The sequence below is a fragment of the Pan troglodytes genome, chromosome 15 (genome assembly GCF_028858775.2).
Source record: "Pan troglodytes isolate AG18354 chromosome 15, NHGRI_mPanTro3-v2.0_pri, whole genome shotgun sequence".
NCBI lineage: Eukaryota > Metazoa > Chordata > Mammalia > Primates > Hominidae > Pan > Pan troglodytes.
The window spans coordinates 30,446,917-30,470,957 of NC_072413.2; the positions used below are offsets into that span (position 1 = coordinate 30,446,917).

The 24,041-nt window shown below is 40.5% G+C and overlaps 1 protein-coding gene and 2 non-coding genes across 7 annotated transcripts in view; 2 read left to right on the forward strand and 1 right to left on the reverse strand.

Moving 5' to 3' along the window:
* The first annotated feature begins 2,545 nt into the window (after nucleotides 1-2,545).
* Nucleotides 2,546-2,652, forward strand: LOC112205527 (U6 spliceosomal RNA). The gene has a single exon (XR_002939466.3). It is a non-coding gene; the product is annotated as a U6 spliceosomal RNA (small nuclear RNA).
* A 1,011-nt stretch (nucleotides 2,653-3,663) lies between these two features.
* Nucleotides 3,664-3,770, reverse strand: LOC112205531 (U6 spliceosomal RNA). Its single transcript, XR_002939470.2, has one exon. It is a non-coding gene; the product is annotated as a U6 spliceosomal RNA (small nuclear RNA).
* Nucleotides 3,771-4,062: 292 nt separating this feature from the next.
* The window catches only part of AKAP6 (A-kinase anchoring protein 6), a 622,676-nt gene continuing 602,697 nt past the window's right edge, over nucleotides 4,063-24,041 (forward strand). For 3 of the 5 annotated variants that reach the window (XM_016925975.4, XM_054666458.2, XM_054666459.2), the window contains exon 1: nucleotides 4,116-4,224. The gene's annotated coding sequence lies outside the window, so the exon portion shown is untranslated. Of the gene's footprint in view, nucleotides 4,310-24,041 lie in introns of all 5 variants that reach the window. The other 2 variants (XM_509893.8, XM_016925974.4) reach the window with 2 other exon arrangements.

The following is a 24,041-nucleotide window of genomic DNA, read 5'->3' on the forward strand; positions in this document are numbered from 1 at the left end:
CAGGTATATACACCCAGTATATACCTCTATATAAATATATAGATATACTGGGTGTATATTTATATATATATAGAGAGAGGTATATACTGGGTGTATATACCTGAAGATATATATATCTAGATATAAATATAGATATATCTAGATATATATTTTATAGATATATCTATATTTATATCTAGATATATAAAATATATATTTATATATCTAGATATATATCTAGCTATAAATATCTAGATATATATCTAGCTATAAATATATATGTATCTAGATATAAATATATAATCTAGATATATCATCTAGATATAATATATATCTAGATTATATATAAATATATAAATATATCTATATAAAATATAATATATATTTATATTTCTATCTATCTATCTATCTATATAGATAGATAGATATAGATATAGCTATATAGAGAGAGAGATAGGGAGGCTGGGGTCTCACTAAGTTTCACAGGTGGTTTTGAACACTTGGTCTCAAGGGGTCTTCCCACCTTGGCCTCACAAAACTCTGGGACCTCACCAGGCCTACGACCATTTATAAAGATTTTTTTCCCCTAATGGATTTATCTCCTGCCAACCTTCAAACATTTCTTTTTCTTGTATGTGCTAAGTCTTTTCCCACTTTTCAGGATGGAAAGAGTTTATAAGTCGTCATCTGGGAATGCAGCCTAACTCTGAAGGCGCATATAGCTTGTAGGGACATCAAGTTCATGACCCTGTAACTCTGATCGTCCTTCTAACTATAGATTCTTCTAACCATGTATCCTTTAATAAACTGATTAGTTGTAAGGTTTTTAAGAGAGAACATGAAAGAATTTTGATATACTTCTACAATCATAAAATTGAACATCAATTTACTGCTTCCTAGCTTTGAAGTCACAAAGCAGAAATAGCTTATTGGAAAGACAGGGCGTTAGAAGAAATATATCAAAGCACATTTTATTTGTAATTGGAAAATTTAACTCAACAGGAATGTCGTTTTTGCCTAATTTTTTTGAGGGGGAAAGAACAGTGTTTCTATTACTTTTCAAAAGCTGTGAAAGAAAAGAATTATAACCACAAACACAGAAAAACATAGGGTTAGCAATAATTCCTGTGGGCTTAACTTTCTGTTCCTCTTTCTGTTTTTGGCTCAGCAATACCAGAAACTTGTATATGATTTCACACTATTTTCTTTTGGTACATCAGAAAATTGGATACCAATTGAAATTTTTCTCAATTACTGATTTTTAGTAGGTTCTTACTTCAAAATATTGTTACAGGAAGGGGTAAAACGACCACAGGAAGGAGAAAAAGCAAAACTCCAGTTATTGGTAAATGTGCCATATTCTTCATTCAACGTGCCGTTTTAACGCAACACAGGCAAACATTTGCCCTTTACTTTCTTCAATATATGAAATACTGTAACCAAATAAATACCAGAGGCTTTGATCTTTGGCCCTCATCTCACAACGCTCAGTGATATGACTTGAACAGTACGATTTTTGCTGTAGTTAAAAATCAGAATATTTAACACTAACAGTATTTCTTACGAGTAGGTCTGTCCCGTACTTTTGTATCCTAACAGGGTTAGGATGAGAGTGCAGGGAGGTATAAGGACGTACAAGAATGCTTCTCCAGTTCAACTCTAAGTGAACGATGTAATTCCTCAAATCCACCTCTCAGCCTGTTTTTCAGCGTTCCTGTGTTTGGCTGCCAGGGGCAAAAGTAGCGGTCGAGGGAAGACACCTGTGAAGGGGCGTGGCTACTCGCCCGGGTTCCTCCGTCCCTGACCCCAGAGGCGCCTGCGCAGAATGGACAGAGGCGCTGCTGTACGAGAGGGGTGTGGCCGCCCTGTCCAAGGTCCTCAGCCCCCGACCCGACGGGTGCCTATGCACGCCGGCCGGAGATAGTCACGCAGATGCCAGTGGAGTCCACGGCAACTTAGAATGTGGTGCCGACGGCTCCAGAACTGAGTGGCCGAATCGTTGCAAGGACTCTCCCGGAGGGTTGAACTTTGGGTTCACTTCAGCAAAGTCTGTTGGCACAAGGCCCCAATGTCACCGGCGAAATATCGGTGAAAACTTCCATGTTTGGGGGAAGACCCCTGCCCGACCTAGTGACCTAGCGGGCCAACCGCCTCCCCAGCTCTCAGAGAGGCTTCGGAGAGACGCCAAGCGCTCCAGGCTGGCCCTGTCCTCTGCGCTCCACTGCTGCCGCACGGACTGCCAGACTCCCGGCATGCTCTGTGGACTGAAGTCCGCGGCACGAGAACTCAAAGCCCCGGGGCCTGGGTCCCACGCAGGGTCCCTTACCCAGGGTGCCCCGGGCGCTCATTTGCATGTCCCACCCAACAGGTAAACCTGACAGATCAGTCGCGGCCAGGTACGGCCTGGCGGTCAGAGGACCAAACTTACGAGCCTTGTGATGAGTTCCGTTGCGTGAAATTCTCCTAAAGGCTCCAAGATGGACAGGAAAGAACGCGATTCGGTTACCGTAACTAAACAAGTGAGAAACTCCCGTGCCTTATAAGACCTGGGGACAGATTTAGTTGCGTGCTCGCTTCGGCAGCACATATACTAAAATTGGAACGATACAGAGAAGATTAGCATGGCCCCTGCGCAAGGATGACACGCAAATTCGTGAAGCGTTCCATATTTTGCGCGGTTCAACGAAGGTCGTTGGGCAAGATACGGTGGTGTTCGTAGAGGTTGCTCAAGATCTCTCCGGGCCTGCATTTTCCTGCTCGCGAGCTTGGCCCAGTAGACACCTACGATGCTGTCCGGGCTTCCCACCAGTCCTGTCGCACAGTGGGCACACTTCCTCGACAGCCTCCATCTTCGAGGCGCCTAGTTACGTTACTATTAAGTTACCTAGGTGATCCTCGTATCTGCGTCCAAATACTTGTTTTCATTGATTAAAATATGCTTTCAGGCTGGGCAATGAACATTCCTCCTAATCAAATTTCCCATCACAGAATCTGTCCGATTTATGTAAACCGGCCCTTTCTAAGTACTTCTTAGAGGATACATGAAAACAGAAGACTCGTGAAAACAGATCCAGATGGGCTTGCTACTTGTGGCCAGTATTCAAATGGGTCCTGGAGCTCTTGAATCTATAGGCAAAGGCCAACATTGATTTCCAATAATACCAGCCCTTAGTAACATTCCTTTCCTTTGTGCAGCTCGCAGTCTAAGAGAAAGGGTGTAAGCACTCAGGTCTAAGATGATGGAGAATGGCACAAAGTAGGCTCAAGAAATGAGCGCTAATGTTTCCTTCCTTTAGGAGAGATTTATTAGGTTAGGAAAGATTTAGTAAGGATTTATTGGACAATTCATATGCCAGTTGGTCTTCTATTGAACAAAAGCCAAACAAGCTGGGGCTCTGGAGTTTGTGTTGTTTGGTGAGACAAGACCGTAAGTCTACTTCAGAATGAAAAGTTCAATGAAGAAGCCACAAGGTGACCTTTTTCCATTTCCAAAATGCGTATTAACGATCTATTCGCACACAACATTCCTCGGGTGACTCTGCTTCGTTCCCACTTCATAGATTTCACAAATTTTTTGTAATGAAAACCACAGTTTCGTCATTGGGTGCCACCCGTTTTTGCTTAGATTCACACTATTTCCTTAGTACTAATTAGCAGATGCTGAAATGATCTTGACAGACTGCGCAAAATATGGAACGCTTCACGAATTTGCGTGTCATCCTTGCGCAGGGGCCATGCTAATCTTCTCTGTATCGTTCCAATTTTAGTATATGTGCTGCCGAAGCGAGCACGTTGGAAAAAGGTCACCCACAGGCCTTATAAGGCACGGGAGTCTTTCACCTGTTCTACTTACGGTGACCGAACCGCGCGCTTTCCGGTCCATCTTGGAGCCTTTGGGAGAATTTCATGCAACGGAACTCATCACAAGGCTCGTATGTTTGGTGCTCTGACCGCCAGGTCGTACCTGGCCGCGACGACCTTTCAGGTTTACCTGTTGGGTGGGACATGCAAATGAGCGCCCGGGGCACCCTGGGTAAAGGGCCCCGCTTAGCACCCAGGCCGGGGGCTTTGAGTTCTCGTGCCGCGGAGCTCAGCCCGCGGGGCATGCCGGGAGCTGCCAATGCTGCGGCCGCCTCTGAGCGCGCGGCGGGGTCCAGCGCCCAGGCGAGCTGGAGACGCCCCGATAACGAGGCTGCTGCGGCACCGAGAGGGCCGGCCCTGGGTCGGCGCGCACCTTTAGAACAGGTCGTTTCACCATTAACTTCCTCTGATGAGTAATTTTTTTTAAAAAAGTAATTAACCGACCATTATCACACCTAGAAAAGTTAAGGTAATTCCTTCATGGCACCTAATATTCAGTCTACTTTCAAATTTCCTTATTTCAGAAATGCCTTATTACAGTCGAATTGTCATAGAGATCCAAACAAGGTCCCAGGTTGTATTCGGTTGCTACGACCCTGGGTGTCTATTGTCCTCTAATTGCCCTCGCCTCGTTTTTCTTCATGTCATTCGTATACTGAGGGATATTTGCCCTGTGGAATGTCGCGGATCTTGGGATTTGGCCCATTACTTACTGATGGTGTCGTTTAACTTGTTTCTGTAGCCTCCATGTTTCTTGAAAATTTATGGTTAGGGGTAATGGACTCATTAGATTCTGGTTAAGTTGTGTTGTGTTTTGTTTTGACGCCCGCACGGCTTCAAACACAGTGGTAGGGTGTGTGCTTACTGCACCTCAGCAAGAGTAGTGTATCCGCTGGCTGTCCCCGTGTGAGTGATGCCTACCCCTGACCTGTGGGTGCAGGTGGGGTCAGCCGTCTGACCCCTCACACTATAAAGTCTCCCAGAAATCTTTCCTTTAATGATTTTAGGATACACCCATGAACAAGCCAAGTAGAAGGTCTGGTCTGGTGGTTTGCTTGCTTTTTGTTTTGTTTTGAGGACACGTTGTAATTGTACATATTTATGGGGTGCAATTTGATGTTTCGATACATATCTATGTTGTATAACGATCCAATCAAGGTAGTGTATCCACCACCTCATGCATTTATCCTTTCTCTGTGGTGAGAACATTCAGTAGCCTCTCTTCTATTTTGTGGTATACAGAATTTTACTGTTAACCATTTTCACCCTACCGTGCAATAGAGCATCAGAATTTTTTCCCTCTTCTTTAATTGTATCTTTGTACCCATTAACCAATGTTTATAAACAAATATTGTGAGTTTGTGAGTTATAAGTTTACTTGTGAGTTATAAGGATTTAACCCCTGGCCTATGGTGGCCAAGTTCTGTATCCCATGGAAGAGAATTGAGAGAATAATAGGATCAGGGAAAGAAATTAGGAAAGAGTGTTGATGTCATTTGAGTCTCTGGATCATTTGATCCCATGAGCAGGTGCTTTCCATAGTTGTTTGGTTACTCGTTCTAACAAATTACTTTTATTAGGCTAGATTAAAGTTGTTTTTGCCAAATGCAAATATGAGATCTTAAACATTTTTGAGTTTAGCATGTCTTCACACTGCACACTTGCAACATTAAAACATTATTGGCTTCTGCTAAACTCAAAAATATTTAAGATGCCGTATTTGCATTTTTGACAAAAACAACTCTAGTGTTAGTACCCGTGGTTAAGCATATATGAATTTCCAATCACGTTTTTTTTTTAGGAGGAAATAGTGTTCTTTATCACATCCTTATAGGAAAGTTATGAGGTAGGTGGCTATTTAATTAAATAATATTTTGTATGATTTGACTCATTTGAGAACGATGAGTCTTTTTTTTTTTTTGAGACGGAGTCTCACTCTGGCAACCAGGCTGGAGTGCAGTGGTGCGATCTCGGCTCACTTCAACCTCCGCCTCCCAGGTTCAAGTGATTCTCCTGCCTCGGCTTCCCAATTAGCTGGGACTACAGGCGTGCGCCACCACGCCCCGGCTATGTATTTTTAGTAGAGACGGGGTTTCGCCGTGTTGGCCAGGCTGGTCTCAAACTCCTGACCTCAGGTGATCCACCTGCCTCAGCTTCCCAAAGTGCTGGGATTACAGGCGTGAGCCACCGCACTCCCCCCACCACCCTCACGATGAGTCTTACTTAATAGGAATTATTAACAAATTGGTTTAAGAAATTTATTTAAAGGATTTTTTCAGTGAGACAAATGTTTTATTTTTATATTCTGGAACATTTGAACTCATCAATAAACATAATAATTTTAACGATTTACATTAACTGAAATAAAACAACTACCTTTCCTTTGTGACATGTAAAACTATGGTGCATTTCGCAATCAATGACATTTTAGATCCAAAGAGATGTATCTTATTTTTTGGAAGAGGAAACTGAGGCTGATATAAGTGTAGTGACCTCCCTGGGCAAGATTGGCCACTGGTCCTACCATCTTCTGATGCCGAATTCATTGCTGTTTTCACTGCACCATTTGTAGTATTACTAGGTCATACTATTTGCAGTAAACTACAAAGAAAAAGATAAAGACCTCAAGCCTGCCATTTTACAATTATATTTCTGAGTTCTGCTCATTTGACTGCAGAACAAGACAGCACACACTAAGTGGAAAGCTGACCTTGTTCTTTTTACTCACAGAAAGGGCACATTTGGTGATGTGACACAATTGAAAGTCAAAAACCACAGGTCATTTCCTCTTCAGGAATTTTGCTCTAATTAAAAAGAAGAAGAAACTCATCCTAAATCCTCACATCCTCTTTAGCAAGGAACAGATGAGTCATTTAGAACCACAGCATCAATGACCGGCGTCACCTGGTGTGAAATTGGTGAACTCCAGGTGGGAAACAAAGGTTATCAATCTGGGCTGCAGGTCGCAATCACAAGAGCTTTTAAAAATACGAGTGACTGAGTCCTCCCCTGGAGATTCTGACTTTGTTATTGTTGTTTTTAGACAGGGTCTTCACTATGTTGCTTAGGCTGATCTGGAACTCCTGGATTCAAATGATCCTTCTGCCTCAGCCTCTCAAGTAGCTGGGTTTACAGGTGCACACCACTGTGCCTGGAAAGAGATTCTGATTTAATTGTCCTGAGTACGGCCGGGGTGTCTGTGAGATATCTTTTTGCATTCTCCCTCTGCCTCTCTTTCTCTCCACGCCTCCTGTGAGCTCTCAGCATTTATAAGATCTTCTTTGGGCTTGTCAGCACCCTTCTTTCTTTCCTCTCTTCTCCTTTCTTTTCCATCAGACACACTACATCAGGTGAAGCTTGTTTCGAGTTCCCCACCAGGCCCCTTTCTTTCTTTGCTTCTGGCTTCCTTTTATGGCCATACTTCCTTCCCTCATAACGCACCCACTGGCTCCCCAAGACTCATCCTAAATGTCCCACTTACAATTGCAAGGATATTTAAAGACTCATCAGTCTGGGTTTTATTTCTTCGGGGCTCTGCTAACTAACTCCACAAACTAAAATATACTAGAACAGTATTTCTCAAGCTTTCTTAGTGATAGATTCCCAGACCCAACTTCTTACAGTTTCCAGAGGATTGACTTATGCCACTGTATTCAGAGGATCACTGGCATATCACCCATATGACCTGTGTTTTAATGGCTACTTTTAATGAAATGAGAAAGTCACTCTGGTAAAGCTGATGTGAGATATTTTGGTGCTTGGAGCCCTTTCATGGCAACCAGTTCCCTTATGCGTAGAAGATGTGTAAACCTCATGTTCTGTTTTATGGTAGGGAAAAAACCATGTCAGAGAGGAACTTCTTAATTTCTTGTAATTACTACAAATTTAACTCTATATACACTCATCCACTTTTCTGAAATGTTATTTCAGAAAAATGCTATTTACAAATAGATGTTATTTGTATGGAAAAAACATTTGTGCCCAGGTAGAAAACTGGATTGTCTGGAAAATACAAAATCTGATTCACATTCTATGGAAGCTATTTTACAACTCTGTAGATTGTAGATAACTGATGGCAGTTAATAATTTCTGTTTATAGCTGTGCAAATTCTCTCCTGACTGGAAGTTCAATTGACTTCTCTTCACCACTATGGAAGAACCCAGTTTTGCTTCCATTTGCACATTCAACCTTCCTTTATTCCACATAATTTTTTTATTTCTCTTTTGAACTAGTTGTAACGTCTCCTGCGTTTCTGCATTGATTCATGATAAATAAAAACTTTAATGTGTGTTCATTTTTTATCTGTATGAGAGGCATGATTTTATCCAGTTTTTTTAAAAAATTGTCTTTTTAAAAGTTTGGAGGTCTTCCAATGAGTTGTCTATTGGATTCATCTTAACAAAACCAGATATACGTTTCACCAGACTAGCTTGTGGGCTGCTTAAAGCCCAAACACATTTTTTTCTTGGCTGCCAAATGACAATAGAACTTTGGTGACTCTGTTTTTCTAATTTTAATATTTTTCTCTATTAAGTTTGTGGTTTGTCTTTGTTTTGCTTCCAGCCAGTGTGTCTGCTGTACTGGGTGGAAACAATGATTGGGAATTTGGTGTCATGGTCTAATCATTTGGTAAGCTCTGTGAATGGATTAATATTTATAGAGATCTAGTCTCTGTTGGGTGACAGACTATAGAGAAACTAGTTAATTAGTCTTGTTTATACGCCTTTTGTCCATTTTTGGCTCAAATCAATTAAGAATATTGTGCCCATCAAGAAGGGGAACAGCTCTTTGATATCTGAATTAGTAATTTTTTTTTGTGCTTCTGTGTTTATTCTTGACCCGTGAGTGAAATTTTAGAATTAAAGCTATAAACTCTATGTCTGCATGTTTGTAATTCAGAAAAGTCTTTATCTCTCATTATATGAATGTGTAATGCTTTCCTAAATCCAGAGGGTGTTAACAACTTAGATTATGAAATCTCCTACATTAAAGGAGTCTGGTTCTGATTGATTTAAGACAAAGGTCCCCAACCCCCAGGCAATGGACTGGTACCTGTCTGTGACCTGTTCGGAACCTGGCTGCACAGCAGGAGGTGAGCAGAGGTCATGCGAGCATTGCCTCCTGGTAGATCAGCAGCAGCATTAGATTCTCATAGGCGTACAAACCCTATTGTGAACTGTGATTGTGAGGGATCTAGGTTGCACCTTCCTTATGGGAATCTAACGCCTGATGATCTGAGGTGGAACAGTTTCATCCCCAAACCGTCTATCCCGCCAACCCCAGGGAAAATTTGTCTTCCAGGAAACCAGTCCCTGGTGCCAAAAAAAGTTGGAGACTGCTGGTTTAAGAGATGAATAAATGCTTACATAAGCATAGTATGCCAATAATTCCCAGAAAATAAGAAATGGAATTTCTAAAAATTTCAATGTGCTAGATTTAAAAAGTATTCCAAAAGCAACCAGCTTAGGAACATTTTAAGAATTCAAATTCACATAATTTAGGCAAATCTTTGGTAAACTAGACTGTTGTATTAATTTGGTTTAGTAAAAACAGCTGTGTCTTCTTTGGCTTATCAGTGTTATATATAAGTGTAGATTTTTATTGTGCCTGGGTATGTTTTTCTAAGTGTATGCAGGTTTACTGATCAAATAAGCTTGCATTACTTTTACTTAATGCTTGCTTATGAAAAATGTAAATTTGCGTTTGACCAAGTTGCATACTTGTTTTGGTGAACTTTTCGTTAGTCATTGCTCTGTAGCATGTCAGATTGAAGATAAGTTTCCGAGATCTAGGTAAATTAAAGTCTTGGATCGGTTTTAAATTGGGCTAATTAAAGGAAAAATCAGTGCATATCTAGATAATTTCTAAGTAACAATTAAAATATTAGTTATTAAGCGTAATTATAGCTTTACCTCTGCTTTTTATTTTTATATGCTATAGACAGGCTATCTCTTTGGGTCATATTAAGGAACGTGTTTATTTTTGCCACTTTGAGAAGTTGTATTAGGGATATTAGCCACTGTAGAAAGTTGTGTTATGCATATTGACGACCTCCGCTAATCTGATAAAGTGCTGGGTTGTGACAGTTCACAATTATCCAGCCCCCCACTTTTCTCTGCAAAATAGAAGTTACTTTGGTTAAAAGTGATAGTTACATGGTTGACTACACTTAGAAACAGCTATTTCAAAGAAATATAACTCTGTATGTGCTTCTGTTTTTTCCCAAGGAAAACAGTAGTTTTGTCCTAAAGTAGCAGCATGAAATTTTTCATATTACCTTATTTTCTTTTAATCTTTGTAGTATAGTATATGTAGTGTAGTCTCTTTCATTGCTGATGTTGGTATTTTGTATTTTCTCTCTTATTTTCTTGATCCATCTGGCCAGAAATTTATCAGTTTTATTACATTTTTTGAAAAAACAGTTTTTGGGTTTTTTGGAAACCCAAAATAGAATTGTTCATTTTCTGTTGATTTCTGCTTTTTATTATTTCCTCCCTTTTGTTTACTCTTGGTTTAATTGCCTCTTCTTTCTCTAGTTTCTCATGGTAGAAGTTTAGATTGTTAATTCTAGACCTTTTTTCTTTCCTAATACAAACATTTAAAGCCATACATTTCTTTCTAGGCACTACTTTAGCTGAATCCTACAAATTTTATTATACCGTGTTTATAGTTTTAAATATTTTTTTTTGTCACATGGGTTATTTAGCCAACTTAGTTGATAATGTTCAAATCATGCATATCCTTATTTTCTGTATATCTTTCATCAGTTATTCAAAGAGGACTGTTTAAATTTCCAGCTGTAATTCCAGAGTTCTCAATCTGACCTTTCAGTTCTGACATTTTTTTCTTCATGTATTTTGAAGTTCTCCTGTTACATATGTATTTAGGATTGCTGTGTCTTCTTGATGAATTGATTCTGTTATCATTATGAAATGATCCTCAACATTCACAACTACTAAGATTATTCAAATGGATTTTCAATGATTTATAAAAACAGATTTAAAGCAGAAACACAACTTGTATTTTGCCAAGTCATATTCCCTTTATCCTGCTTTACTTTTCTCGTGGCAGCTCTTCCATCACACACGTATTTATTTCTTTGCTTGCTGTCTGTCTTCCCCAACTAGAATAACATTTCCAAAGAGCAAGACTTCATCTGTTCTACTTATTGCTGTATTCCAATTGTCTACAACAATGCCTGCCACAAAGTCTGACCTCAATACTTTCTGAATGAAATAATGTATAATAAAGTCACACAACTGTAACAACATCTTTCCATGACTCTACCTCACTTACTTCATGGTGAGACAGGCTTTGCTCACATGGGGGCGATTTCAGAAATAACTTCTACACCGTGATGTCTTCTCATGCTGCTCTTCAGCGCAATCAGTATCACAAAACAATGTTGTCTTGGGTTCTCAGGGTCTTAGGAAGCTATTAATGAGATTATTCTTTGAAATTAACTTTTTTTTTTTTTTTTTGAGATGAAGTCTTGCTCTGTCACCCAGGCTGAAGTGCAGTGGTGTGATCTCAGCTAACTGCAAGCTCTGCCTCCCGGGTTCACGCCATTCTCCTGCCTCAGCCTCTCGAGTAGCTGGGACTACAGGCGCCCGCCACCACACCTGGCTAATTTTTTTGTATTTTTAGTAGAGACAGGGTTTCACCGTGTTAGCCAGGATGGTCTTGATCTCCTGACCTCATGATCTGCCTGCCTCAGCCTCCCAAAGTGCTGGGATTACAGGCATGAGCCACCACGCCTGGCCTGTAATTAACTTTTTAATCTTAGCCACTTCTACTCTTGCTAGGTTTAACCTGAATCATTCTAGAACAGTGGGTCTGAGTGACAAACACCCCTGGACTCCTATTATGAGCCTCCACTCACTTCTTCCCCTGGTGGCTGTTCAGGCCCTCCTACACGATCGCCTCTATGGGCCAGCCTCACTGCTTCTAGGAATGGCTCTGTATATTCCTGGGTTGTAAAGGTGGGTAGGAGTTAATTTCTCATGCTAGGACCCAAGGTGCATAAAGCCTTTACATTTCACATCTCTTTATTGACGCTGTGATTTCACTCCCCCCATCAACTCTGTTCATTCACACAGCTCATGAAGGTTTTTGTTTACCAAGAAGTCTAAGTTTCAATCTACCAAAAAAACTGAGGCTGCCCCTGTTGTCATATTTGATAGTGTTAATTGCAAGTAAAACATTTATTAATCAAATCTTCCTGTCCAATTATTTTTACAGAGTGAAAAAAATTTCTTTTTAATTAATTGTGTGTTTTGGGTGTCATGGAATGATATTTTGGTCTGATGGTCAGAGTTCAAACCCCAGTCCCAGCCCTTGAACAACCCACATTCTCTTGTGAAATGGGGATAATAACTACCCTGCTTGCCTTTTAGGGTTGACAGAAGATCTGTGAGAAACGCTTGTGCCTTTACATTGCAAAGCATAGCAGGTGTGTAAATTGCTGTTGTTGCGGTGAGAAACTTTTCAATTTTAAGGTTTGCGGTGATTGGAATTTTTTAAATTTATTTTTTATTTTAGTTTTTTTTTTTTTGAGATGGAGTCTCGCTCTGTCTCCAGGTTGGAGTGCAGTGGCACGATCTTGGCTCACTGCAACCTCCGCCTACTGGGTTCAAGCAATTCTCTTGCCTCACCCTTCCGAGTAGCTGGGACTACAGGCACACGCCACCACACCCAGCTAATTTTTGTATTTTTAGTAGAGACGGGGTTTTACCATGTTGGCCAGGATGGTCTCATCTCTTGACCTCGTGATCTGCCCACCTCGGCCTCCCAAAGTGCTGGGATGACAGGTGTGAGCCACCATACCCGGCCGGATTTTTATAATTCATTAATTCAAAAACATTTGGGCATTTGCATCAGAGACCTTCACTACATCCTGAAGAGCACTTGCCTACAATTCTTAAGCTGAGGAATACAACCCAGTAGTCAGCTGTTATCTTGGAAATTATGACCAGTTAAAAACAACAACATTGGAAAGGAAACGGTGTAACTTTAAGGGAAAGCAAACTTAGGGCCAGTCACCTTCCCTGCCACCCAAAGCTTAGAATATTAGGTATTATCTGTTTAACATGTTTCTTAATTTTTTTAACACAAACGTTTTGTACATTTGGGTCCTGTTTATTAAATACATGATGAAAATGAGAGAGGTAAAATCTGCTGTCTCTTTGAGGAAATTAAGACTTAAATGTTTTACTACTTGTACCTACTATTAGCCAATTGATCTTTGTTATTGCCTAGAGTGAGTATCAGCAGGCTCAAACTGTATTCTTAGTCAGCTGTTAAGGTTCCAGTATAATCACCTAGTACTTCAGAATGGGGGGTTGGGGCAAAACCCAACATTCAACTATCCAATGATGCTTCCACTAGAAACGTCCTCATTCTCGTGATGTATAATCCTGGTTCATGCTAAGTTTATAAACTTCTTGTTTTCTGTATCCCTCACTGGCTGCTTTATCCATAACCCATAACCCATAACCACTGAGACTCCCAGCCTTAGTGCTTGGATCCTGCTTCCACTTCAATAACCTTGGGTAAGCTTAGCCACTTGGGATTTGGTATACAGAGTGTGCATATGTGCATCTCTGGTTCAACAGGGGATACAGGCCAGTGTGCTCAGTATGTCCCTTCTGTGAACTCATATGATCCAGATTCCTGGGTCCCAGCACTGGGAACTGTGATTTAGTAGGTCTGGAGAGGAGCCCTGGAATCTGTATTTGAACAGGCACCCAGGGGATTCTGATGCAGGGCTCTGTGGGCTAGCTACCCTTTGTAAATCACTGTGTTCTCCAATTGTTGGCCTGGTTTTTAATCTTTCCTTTTTTTTATCTTATATTCCAGGAGCCTAAAACTAACTAACCTTCCACAAGTCAATACAGGTTTCTTTTCCCTGTCACCTTGCCTGGACCAAAGTTTTGAAAATGTAGTCATCTTCTTCCTCCTCCATTCTGCCTTCCTCCTTTCTTCTCGGGCCTCCTCCTCCTCTCTCATGGAGTTATTCACAAAGTCCAGTTGGTTCCTCCTCTCCAGGCTTCATTCACATTACATCTCATTCTCTTGGAGCTCTAAGCCCCCACCCACACTGCCTCATACCTGAACTATCCAAAAGTCTTCTAGCTTTAAGGCTGGGCGTGGTGGCTCATGCCTGTGGATTCTAGCACTTTGGGAGGCCAAGGTGGGCAGATTGCATGAGCTCAGGAGTTGGAGACCAGCCTGGGCAACATGGTGAAATCCCATCTTTACTAAAATACAAAAAATTAGCCAGGCCTGATGACGCACACCTGTATAATCCCACCTACTCAGGAGGCTGAGGCATAAGAATTGCTTGAACCCGGGAGGTGGGGGTTGCAGTGAATTGAGAACGTGCCACTGCACTCCAGCCTGGGTGACAGAGTGAGACTGTGTCTCAAAAAAAAAAAAAAAAAAAAAAAGAACCACCACCCAAAACAGAAGTCTTCTAGCTTCTCTCCTCTTCCTGTAATCCCTTTTGTGCATAATTGTCTGCCATTTGTACAAACACCATTTTCACCATGTCACTCATCTCTTTAAGAAACAGTAGTGATTCTCTGCCTTCCACATTAGAATTTTCTTTTCTATCAACTGCACTCCTCATTACTCCAAAATATTGCCTACAGTCCATTATTTACACACAATTTCTTTACTCTTGCCTTTGATGATATATTCTCAAAATATATTCATTAGAAATTTCAATGGTCACAGAACTTACTTTGGTAAAGGAGATTTTGCTACATTGACTACATTATTATAAATCCCTTCCCATAAGCAATGGCTAGAGTTGCTTATGGGAAGGGAAATCAAATGGAGTGATGCTGATTAGAGGAGGAACTTCCATTCTTCTATTTTGTCACAGAGTTAAACTGCCCTTTGATGGTTTCCTTAGACTAAATTAGATTTATTTTGCTCAATGAACTTTGACCTTGAGCTTTTTTTTTTTTTTTTTTTTTTTTTGATACCGAGTCTCTCTCTCGTTACCCAGGCGGGAGTGCAATGGCACAATCTCGGCTCACCGCAACCTTCACCTCCCGGGTTCAAGCGATTCTTCTGCCTCAGTCTCCTGAGTACTGGGATTACAGGCAACCGCCACCACACTCAGCTAATTTTTGTATTTTTAGTAGAGACAGGGTTTCACCATACTGGCCAGGCTGAGACCTTGAACTTTTTTTCCCTCGCTCTGTCGCCCAGGCTGGAGTTCAGTGGCACCATCTCGGCTCACTGCAAGCTCCGCCTTCCGGGTTCACGCCATTCTCCTGCCTCAGCCTCCCTAGTAGCTGGGACTACAGGCGCCCGCCACCATGCCTGGCTAATTTTTTATATTTTTAGTAGAGACGGGGTTTCACCGTGTTAGCCAGGATGGTCTCGATCTCCTGACCTCGTGATCGGCCCGCCTCGGCCTCCCAAAGTGCTGGGATTACAGGCGTGAGCCACTGAGCCCGGCTGGACCTTGAATTTTTTTTATTTTCATTTTTATTTTTATTTTTTTTTTGAGGTGGAATCTCGCTCTGTCACCCAGGCTAGAGTGCAGTGGCACCATCTCGGCTCACTGCAAGCTCCGCCTCCCGGGTTCAAGCCATTCTCCTGCCTCAGCCTCCCGAGTAGCTGGGACTACAGGCGCCCGCCACCATGCCTGGCTAATTTTTTATATTTTTAGTAGAGACGGGGTTTCACCGTGTTAGCCAGGATGGTCTCGATCTCCTGACCTCATGATCCGCTGCCTCGGCCTCCCAAAGTACTAGGGTTACAGGCGTGAGCCACCGCGCCCGGTCTGGACCTTGAACTTTTAAAGGGAATGGAGTACCTTTTAATACATTGTCTGTTGATAAAATTTCCCTAAAGCTGGATGGCCAACATTTTGGGTCAATATATAGATTGTTTTGAACAACTTAAAAAATATTACCTGTTTTGAGCCGTTCTTATTTAGTTAAACTGAATCTGTAATAATAAGACAAAGCTTTGACCCATTTTGAATTTTAGGAACAATTATTCAGAAATTCAGGAGCGATACCTGATCACTGTTATAACAGATGTTTTGTTCTTCTTATTCCAGTCCTTTTATATCCCTGGTAGCTATGGAGAAGCTCGTGTTGGAAACGATTTAAATACTTGGTAAATCAACATATGTTTCTTTTCAGAGCACTTATCATTGAGATTGATTGCTGTTCCCACCTGGAGAAAGACAGTTCTTAACCTTTTTTTTTTTAATTTTTCAATCATAGCTGCTATGGTTTGAATGTGTCCCTTCCACTTCCAAAATTCAAATGTTGAAACTTAACGGCTAATGTAATGCTGTTAAGAGGTGAGACATTTAAGAGGTGATTAGGTCAGGAGGGCTCCATCCCTTGTGAATGGGATTAGTGCCTTTATAAAAAGGCTTCAAGGAGGGCTTAATGTTGTGCCATGTGAGGACACAACATTCAAGGTGCCATCTTGGAAGCAGAGATCAGACCATACCAGACAACTGAACCTGCTGATGCCTTGATCTTAGACTTTCCAGCCTCCAGAACGGTGACAGAATACATTTCTCTTCTTTATAGATCACTCAGTCTTAGGTATTTTGTTATAGTAGCACAAATGATACTAAGACAGTAGCATAACACCCCTAAGGTATGCCCCTCTTCCACAATCAAAGAGATATACTGAATCAGTTGTTCTCAAAGGATGTCTCACTTTTCTTCTCTCTGGATAAGCTGGGCAGTGTATGTGTTACTTGAACAAGCCCCTCAGGTGGTTCTGAAACCCTCACCTGTTCTCTCACAGCTTTCAAATCTTTTAACTGCTGCTTCTTTAACCAAAATTTATTGGTTTATCAGTTTCTGAAAGATTTGTGGTAAGATTTGCCTCTTTATTTATAGTTCTGAAAAAATTTTCATTGTAACTCTTATTTTTGCTTTATGTAATGAGGCACTTATAAGTTCAAGATTGTTATATTTTGTGAGTATATCTTTTTAATTTTATTTTTATGTAGTTTACTTTTTTAATGTAGTTTACTTATTTATCCATATTGCAGTTGTGGTTAACTTTTATATTGTATCAATATTGCTAAGTATGTATCCTTTTGGTTAATATTTGCTTGGAATATCTTTATCCTTCTGTGTATTTTCTAGTCTTTGGTGTGATTTTCAAAATTATGTTTGTCATAAATAACATTGTTCAGATCTTAAAAATTAAACCAATCTCATTCCATTTTAAAATATGTAGATTTAATCTGGGGGTTAGCGACCTTTTTCTGTCAGCCAGTAAATATTTTAGGTTCTGTGGGTCATACAGCATCTGTTACAGCTACTCAAAAGCAGCCTCAGGCCACGTGAATAAATGGGCATGGGTAGATTTGTTCTGCCAGCTATAGTTTGCCAACCCCTGCCTTAATCTATTTACATTTTTGTGATTGTTGATATATTTGGCTTATTTTGTGTTTTCTGTTTACCATTTATATTACTTAAGGCAGTATTGGCTGAGGTTACAGATTAATCCGGAGGCCTCAGTGGCTCAGCACATTGAAGATTAGATTTTACATGATAAAATAATTATATTTAATATTTATATATATAGTAATACTTATATAGTTTATAAAATAATTATACTTTATGTATATTATAAAATATAAAAGTTATATTTTATCTAAAATGTAAAACAGTTATATTTTATCTAAAATATAAAGCAGTTATATTTTATCTAAAATATAAAGCAGTTATATTTTATCTAAAATATAAAGCAGTTATATTTTATCTAAAATATAAAGCAGTTATATTTTATCTAAAATATAAAGCAGTTATATTTTATCTAAAATATAAAGCAGTTATATTTTATCTAAAATATAAAGCAGTTATATTTTATCTAAAATATAAAGCAGTTATATTTTATCTAAAATATAAAGCAGTTATATTTTATCTAAAATATAAAGCAGTTATATTTTATCTAAAATATAAAGCAGTTATATTTTTTTTATCTAAAATATAAAGCAGTTATATTTTATCTAAAATATAAAGCAGTTATATTTTATCTAAAATATAAAGCAGTTATATTTTATCTAAAATATAAAGCAGTTATATTTTATCTAAAATATAAAGCAGTTATATTTTATCTAAAATATAAAGCAGTTATATTTTATCTAAAATATAAAGCAGTTATATTTTATCTAAAATATAAAGCAGTTATATTTTATCTAAAATATAAAGCAGTTATATTTTATCATGTGAAATCCAGTCAGTGGCACAGATAGGACAGATGGTCTGCCCCTTGCAGTCATTCAGGAAACCAGGCTCCTTCCTTCCATCTAGTGGCTCTGTCACTCTGTATGTGTGGGGTGCATAATCACCACAGAAAGGGAAAGAGGCAGTGGAGTAGACACACCTGCTTCTTTAACCACATTAGCCTGGAAGTAATTTATGTCACCTCTCACATTTCATAGATGAGAACTAGTCACATGGTCCCACCTAGATGCAAGAGGGACCTAGGAAATAAAGTTACTGTGGCAGCCACTTCCAACGACCCTCCCTCACGTGGTAGAGGAACACAGACCTTTGGCAGACATCTGGGCACTTCTGCGGCAATCACCCTTTCTCCTTGCTGCCTTTTTTTTCTTTTCTACCTTCTGTGGGATTTTTTTTTTCTCTATTCCCCTTCATTCCCTTTGTTGGCTTGGAATATATATGATGTATTTTTCTTGTTTTATTAGTTGTCCTTACAGTTTTAACACATACTTCAATTTTGAAATGTCTATAAGGCCTGTGTTTATTCAGTATATCTCTTCTCCTATGGATAAGAAAATAATCTATTGATTCCTCCCCTCCCCCTGTACAGATACTCCACGTATCTTTCTTCTTGTTGTTGTCTAGAGTTTTATTTTACCTTTAAATAAACCCCCCCAAAACCCCACAAAATAGTTATTTTTATGGTTAAGAATTAAATATGCCACTATTATATTTTTGTCAATTTCTCTCCTCATTGTTCTCTGGATTGTTTCTTCCTGAAGTGCATTCTTCAGTTTTTAAATGTTTTTTTCAGTGGGAGTCTGTGAGTGGTAAACTCTCTTTGTCTATTTTGCCTAAATAGCTACATATAGAATTCAAGGTAGATAATTAGTTTCTCTCAGTATGTGGGAACTATACTCCATTTTCTTTTGGCATTGATTGTAGCTGATGGAAAACCCATTGTCAGTCTAATTGTCATTCCTTCATAGGAATTTGTCTTTTCTCTAGTAATTTTTACAATGTTTTGTAGTTTGACAACACACTATGGTTGTGAATTTATTTTTATTGATTCACCTTGCTTTACAGAATGCATTTTGAAATGTGGTTTCTTGTGTTTCTTCAGTTCTTGCAAATTATTAGCCACTAATCCTTTGAATACTGCTGCCCTTCTAATTCCAACTCTCTGTTTTTCTGCACTTGATTGTATTTTGAAGGATATCTGTATATTCTCCATGTCTCTTAACTGCCCATTCATAATTTTTTCTCCTTCTCAGTAGTGTACTCTCAGCATAGTTTTTCAATTCCCTAATCTTTTTTTGAGAGTGTACAGACTAGAGGTGATCTAATTCATTAAGCTTTTCGGTTTCTGTATTTTTCATTTATCATATTTTTCATTTGCCTCTTCTAGTTTCATTTGTGCATGTTTTCATTTCATCTTTTAAATGAATGTTATTCCTTCCACTATCTCTGTGAAGATCCTGAAAATATATATACCCTTTTTGGATTATTTTTTCCATTGCATTTGCTGTGTTGGCTGACATTTGTTGGTTTTCTTCATTTAGAGAGTGTCCCTCTTTCCCTCTTTCTTCACTCATTCCTTCCTGAATGGTTGTCTCTCCCTTAGTCCCCCTGGAATGTCAGCTCAGAACCAGGTATTTTATGGGTAGTGGGGACTGAATAGGTCACAAGTCCAGTCCCTGCGTTTGTGGCAGCTTGCTCAGGATAAGTTACTTTAATTTCAGGACTGTGACAGTTTCCTTCTGTCTCCCTTTGTTTGAAGCTTCACAGGAGGCTTAAACATCAGGCAGCAGCTGTAGTAGCTCTTATGTCACTGGTAGGATGGGTGGGAGACACTGGTCTAGTCCTGATTTCTCATAGTGAGCTTGGCTCAGGGTACCCACCATGTGTGGAATTCCCATGAATCCTGAAGAGCTGAAATCACTTGGGCCAAAAGAGATCATTATCTTGCTTTAGAGCATCCCTTTTAAATATCTTTTTACGTTTTATCTGTTCTTGGTGTTTGGAGTAGTGATGGGATGGGTGTAGTCCCATTCCTCTTCTTTTAGAATCCGTTAGATCCTGATTTGCATGCCTTTCCCTATTTGTTTTTAATTGATGACCATGCCATTTAGCCTGATTTTTCATATATCATTGTTGGATCCCCAAATGTATCCCAGAATAAGCAAGCATGAGTTCTTCTATAATTTTCCTCAGGGACAGATGGTGGTGACTGAGCTGATGATGGGTGTGTATTGGGCCTCAGTGGCTGTGTCAAAGTATGGTTAGGACATGGCTGGCTTGAGTGTGAGTCCTGGCAGGGCCACCGTGTCCCCTCCACTCTTGCTCCTCCTAACACCCTCTTCTCTTAGCTCACATGGCACAGACTGATGCCCCAGAGGAGTCTGCAGAAGAATATGAGAAGGCTGCTTTTGGGTTGGGCTGACCCAGACATGAGACCTACTGTCTTTTTCAACACTGCCTTGAACCTAATTTATTTTTAGTTCTGAACTATGGAATGGGGCAGCACTGTGTGGCTGTGTGTTGTGCACTGTTCCCAAGTATAGAAAGCCATGGGGGCTAAAATCCAGTTAGCGTTCCATCCAAGCTGTGCACGCATGGTGCTGTGTCCATCCAGAGTGAGGGTTTTTTTTTTTTTTTTTTTTGAGACGGAGTCTTGCTTGTTGCCCAGGCTGGAGTGCAGCGGTGTGATCTTGGCTCACTGCAACCTCCACCTGCCTCAGCCTCTCGAGTAGCTGGGACTACAGGTGCATGCTGCCATGCCTGGCTAAGTTTTCATATTTTGGTAGAGATGGGGTTTCATCATGTTGCCCAGGCTGGTCTCGAACTCCTGAGCTCAGGCAATCTGCCTGCCTTGGCCTCCCAAAGTGCTAGGATTACAGGTGTGAGCCACCGCACCTGGCCCAGAATGAGAACCTTGTAATTCACACAAAGACGTCAATTAGACAAGTGTGGCCATCCAAGGACACATCTACTGCCTCTTTCCAGGTCTCCCTTCACCTCAGTTAAAATAGCTTGTAAACCTCTTGTTTGTCACCCTTAGAGACAGAGTGTTGTTGAACCCTGTACTAGGGATACTTTCCCACTGGGGTATGGTGAAGGGATGATTAGGGTCTGGCGCCGGTTGTCATCCTACTGACTGCTGGAAGAAGTGTCAGAAGCTGGGCTTCCTTTCTTATTTCGGTGTAGAGCTGGCAGATGAGGTGCGAGCTACCCCTTTTGAATGGGTTAGACTTCAGCCTTTTTTTTTTTTGAGACGGAGTCTCGCTCTTGTTGCCCAGATTGGAGTGCAATGGCGCGATCTTGGCTCACCACAACCTCCACCTCCTGGGTTCAAGTGATTCTCCTGCCTCAGCCTCCCAAGTAGCTGGGATTTCAGGCATCCGCCACCACGCCCAGCTAATTTTTGTATTTTTAGTAGAGACAGTGTTTCTCCATGTTGGTCAGGCTGGTCTCGAACTCCTGACCTCAGGTGATCCGCCCGCCTCGGCCTCCCAAAGTGCTGGGATTACAGGCGTGAGCCACCACGCCTGGCCAGACTTCAGACATTTTATCCAACTAATGACATCCTCAAACTGCCAAGTGGTCAGATCAGCTTTGACCTTTATTCCCTCTAGGAGTCAGTTTTTTGTGCACAATGCCACTGACACTTTGGACCTGGATCTAATTCCCGCCTTCATCTCCTCTGACTTGTTACATAACTTCTTCTGGCCATAAAAGTATTAGACTTTGGCCCCAGGGAAGGAGTTGCTGGAAATCCAGCCCTTGGTACAAGGAAAGTCATGGTAAATATCACCTTGCAGTCCTGCCTTGATACTAAGTATTAAGTAATATTATAGCCTGATTCCTTGTCAAGGAACCCTTCTCTGCTAGTGACTAAGATAGCATAAAAGCATGTGGTTTCCAGAACCGAATGTACACTTACTTTCATTTTTTTAAAACTGATCTTTAGCATCCTTGCTACTTTTTTTTTTTTTTTTTTTTGAGACAGAGTCTAGCTCTGTCACCAGGCTGGAGTGCAGTGGCGTGATTTCGGCTCACTGCAACCTCTGCCTCCTAAGTTCAAGCAATTCTACTGCCTCAGCCTCCCAAGTAGCTGGGATTACAGGCATGTGCCACCACGCCCAGCTGATTTTTATATTTTTGGTAGAGATGAGGTTTCACCCTGTTGGCCAGGATGGTCTCAATCTCTTGACCTCCTGATCCACCAGCCTCGGCCTCCCAAAGTGCTGGGATTACAGGCGTGAGCCACTGCACCTGGCCCCTTGCTACTTTTTATAATTGCCAGAACTCACAAGAGAATTCCTTCAGGGAGGTTTAGGAGATGACATAAGGAAGGAAAGACTCATTTGCAATCAAGAGGAAAAACAGTAATTATGAGGACAGAGGAAGCTAGAGAAAGAAAATCAAGGAAAAGACACTGGGAACAAATTTATTCAATCCAAGGGTTTAAGGTAGTGGTTGGTAGATTTGAGTTGGGAGTGTCAGTTTAAGAATATCTTGTACCAGCCGCTATCCTTGAAACCAGCTTGTAGGGACAAGGGTATGAGATTGAGGGACCACAAGGAATCTACCTTATATAACTGGGGTGGGGGAAGGATGAGTCAGCCTAGCAAGACTAATGTTTAGAGTTGTGAGGGCTTTTGATGAACTTATCTTTTGGGAAGCATTTTATTTGGCTAAAAGGATTTTACCAGCAGGGTGAGGGATGGGGGAAAACACTGATGTTTGGAGTAGGACAATGTTTGAATGGGAAGCTGTTTTCAGCTAGTCACAGAGCAAATGCTATAGTCTATATATGCCTCCCATGATTACCATAAAGAAAATATCAAACATGGGCTGTCGAATACAGGAGAGCAGTGGTGGATACAATTCCTGGAGAATTAGATGGGCATGGGCCCTGACATTATGGAATTTACCAAATTACCTGTAAAATAGAATCTCAGGTATCTGTTTCCACTTAGACTACAGAAATCAAATGTAGAGATGTGAATGCTATTGGTACTGTGGGGGAGATGGAGAAATTATGCATAAGAACTAGGGAGCAAAGAGTGTGTTCTTATGACCGCCACGTTTAGAGAGCAGAAAGGGGAAGTTTGTAGGTAGATTACAGGTTCTGTAATGAGGATGGAATTCGAGTCCCACCAGAAAGTAAAGTTTTCATGAATATGCCATTTGAGATGTTGAAAACCTAGAGTCTGGAAGAACTTTTCCACACTGTGTTCGTGTTTTATTCTATATCTGTTCCCATTCGTTTCTACTTTTCTATCTACATAAGCCTCAATTCCTTCTTTCCTACCCCTACCATTTTACCACCTACTCACAGTAATCCTTCCTCATCATCATCAAAAGAACTTCTGCAATCTACCTCTTCTAAGGTAACTTTCCCATCCACTGGAAAAAAAAATGAGTTCTTGTAATGCAGGCTTTGTGTGCTTTAAATACATCATCTTATTTCACAGTCCCCACAATTCCAAGAAATAGTACTATGAAGGATCTTTCAGGAAATCTCCAAGTGATGTTTAAAATCAGGTGTTTAAAGTCAGGCCCCCCTGGGGGGCCTGACTATATAAAAGTGTTTCCACCTCACAGGAACAGAGGCTACTAGCAAATCATGACCACCATTTTAAACCAGGTTGACAAAGGTCACTGCAGAAAATCCTGGAAGATCCACTCTCACTAATGGAAAATGAATAACTTTTAGGCTTTGCTTAGGCTCTTTTAAATAAATGCATCTAAGAGTCAGGTTTGAATCAATGGGTGTAAGTAGTAAGTCAGGGAATGTTGGCACCTTTCTAGGTAAGTGGAATGAAGTAATATTCTTTGCTGAGGAGGAGAGGGGTTGAAATTGCTGTATTGTTGAATCCATTGAACATATATTGGAAGACATGGAAGACTGACCAATTTATTTCATAGTAGTGGACCTGAGCTGGCTAATTTGCAGTAAACTTTGTTAT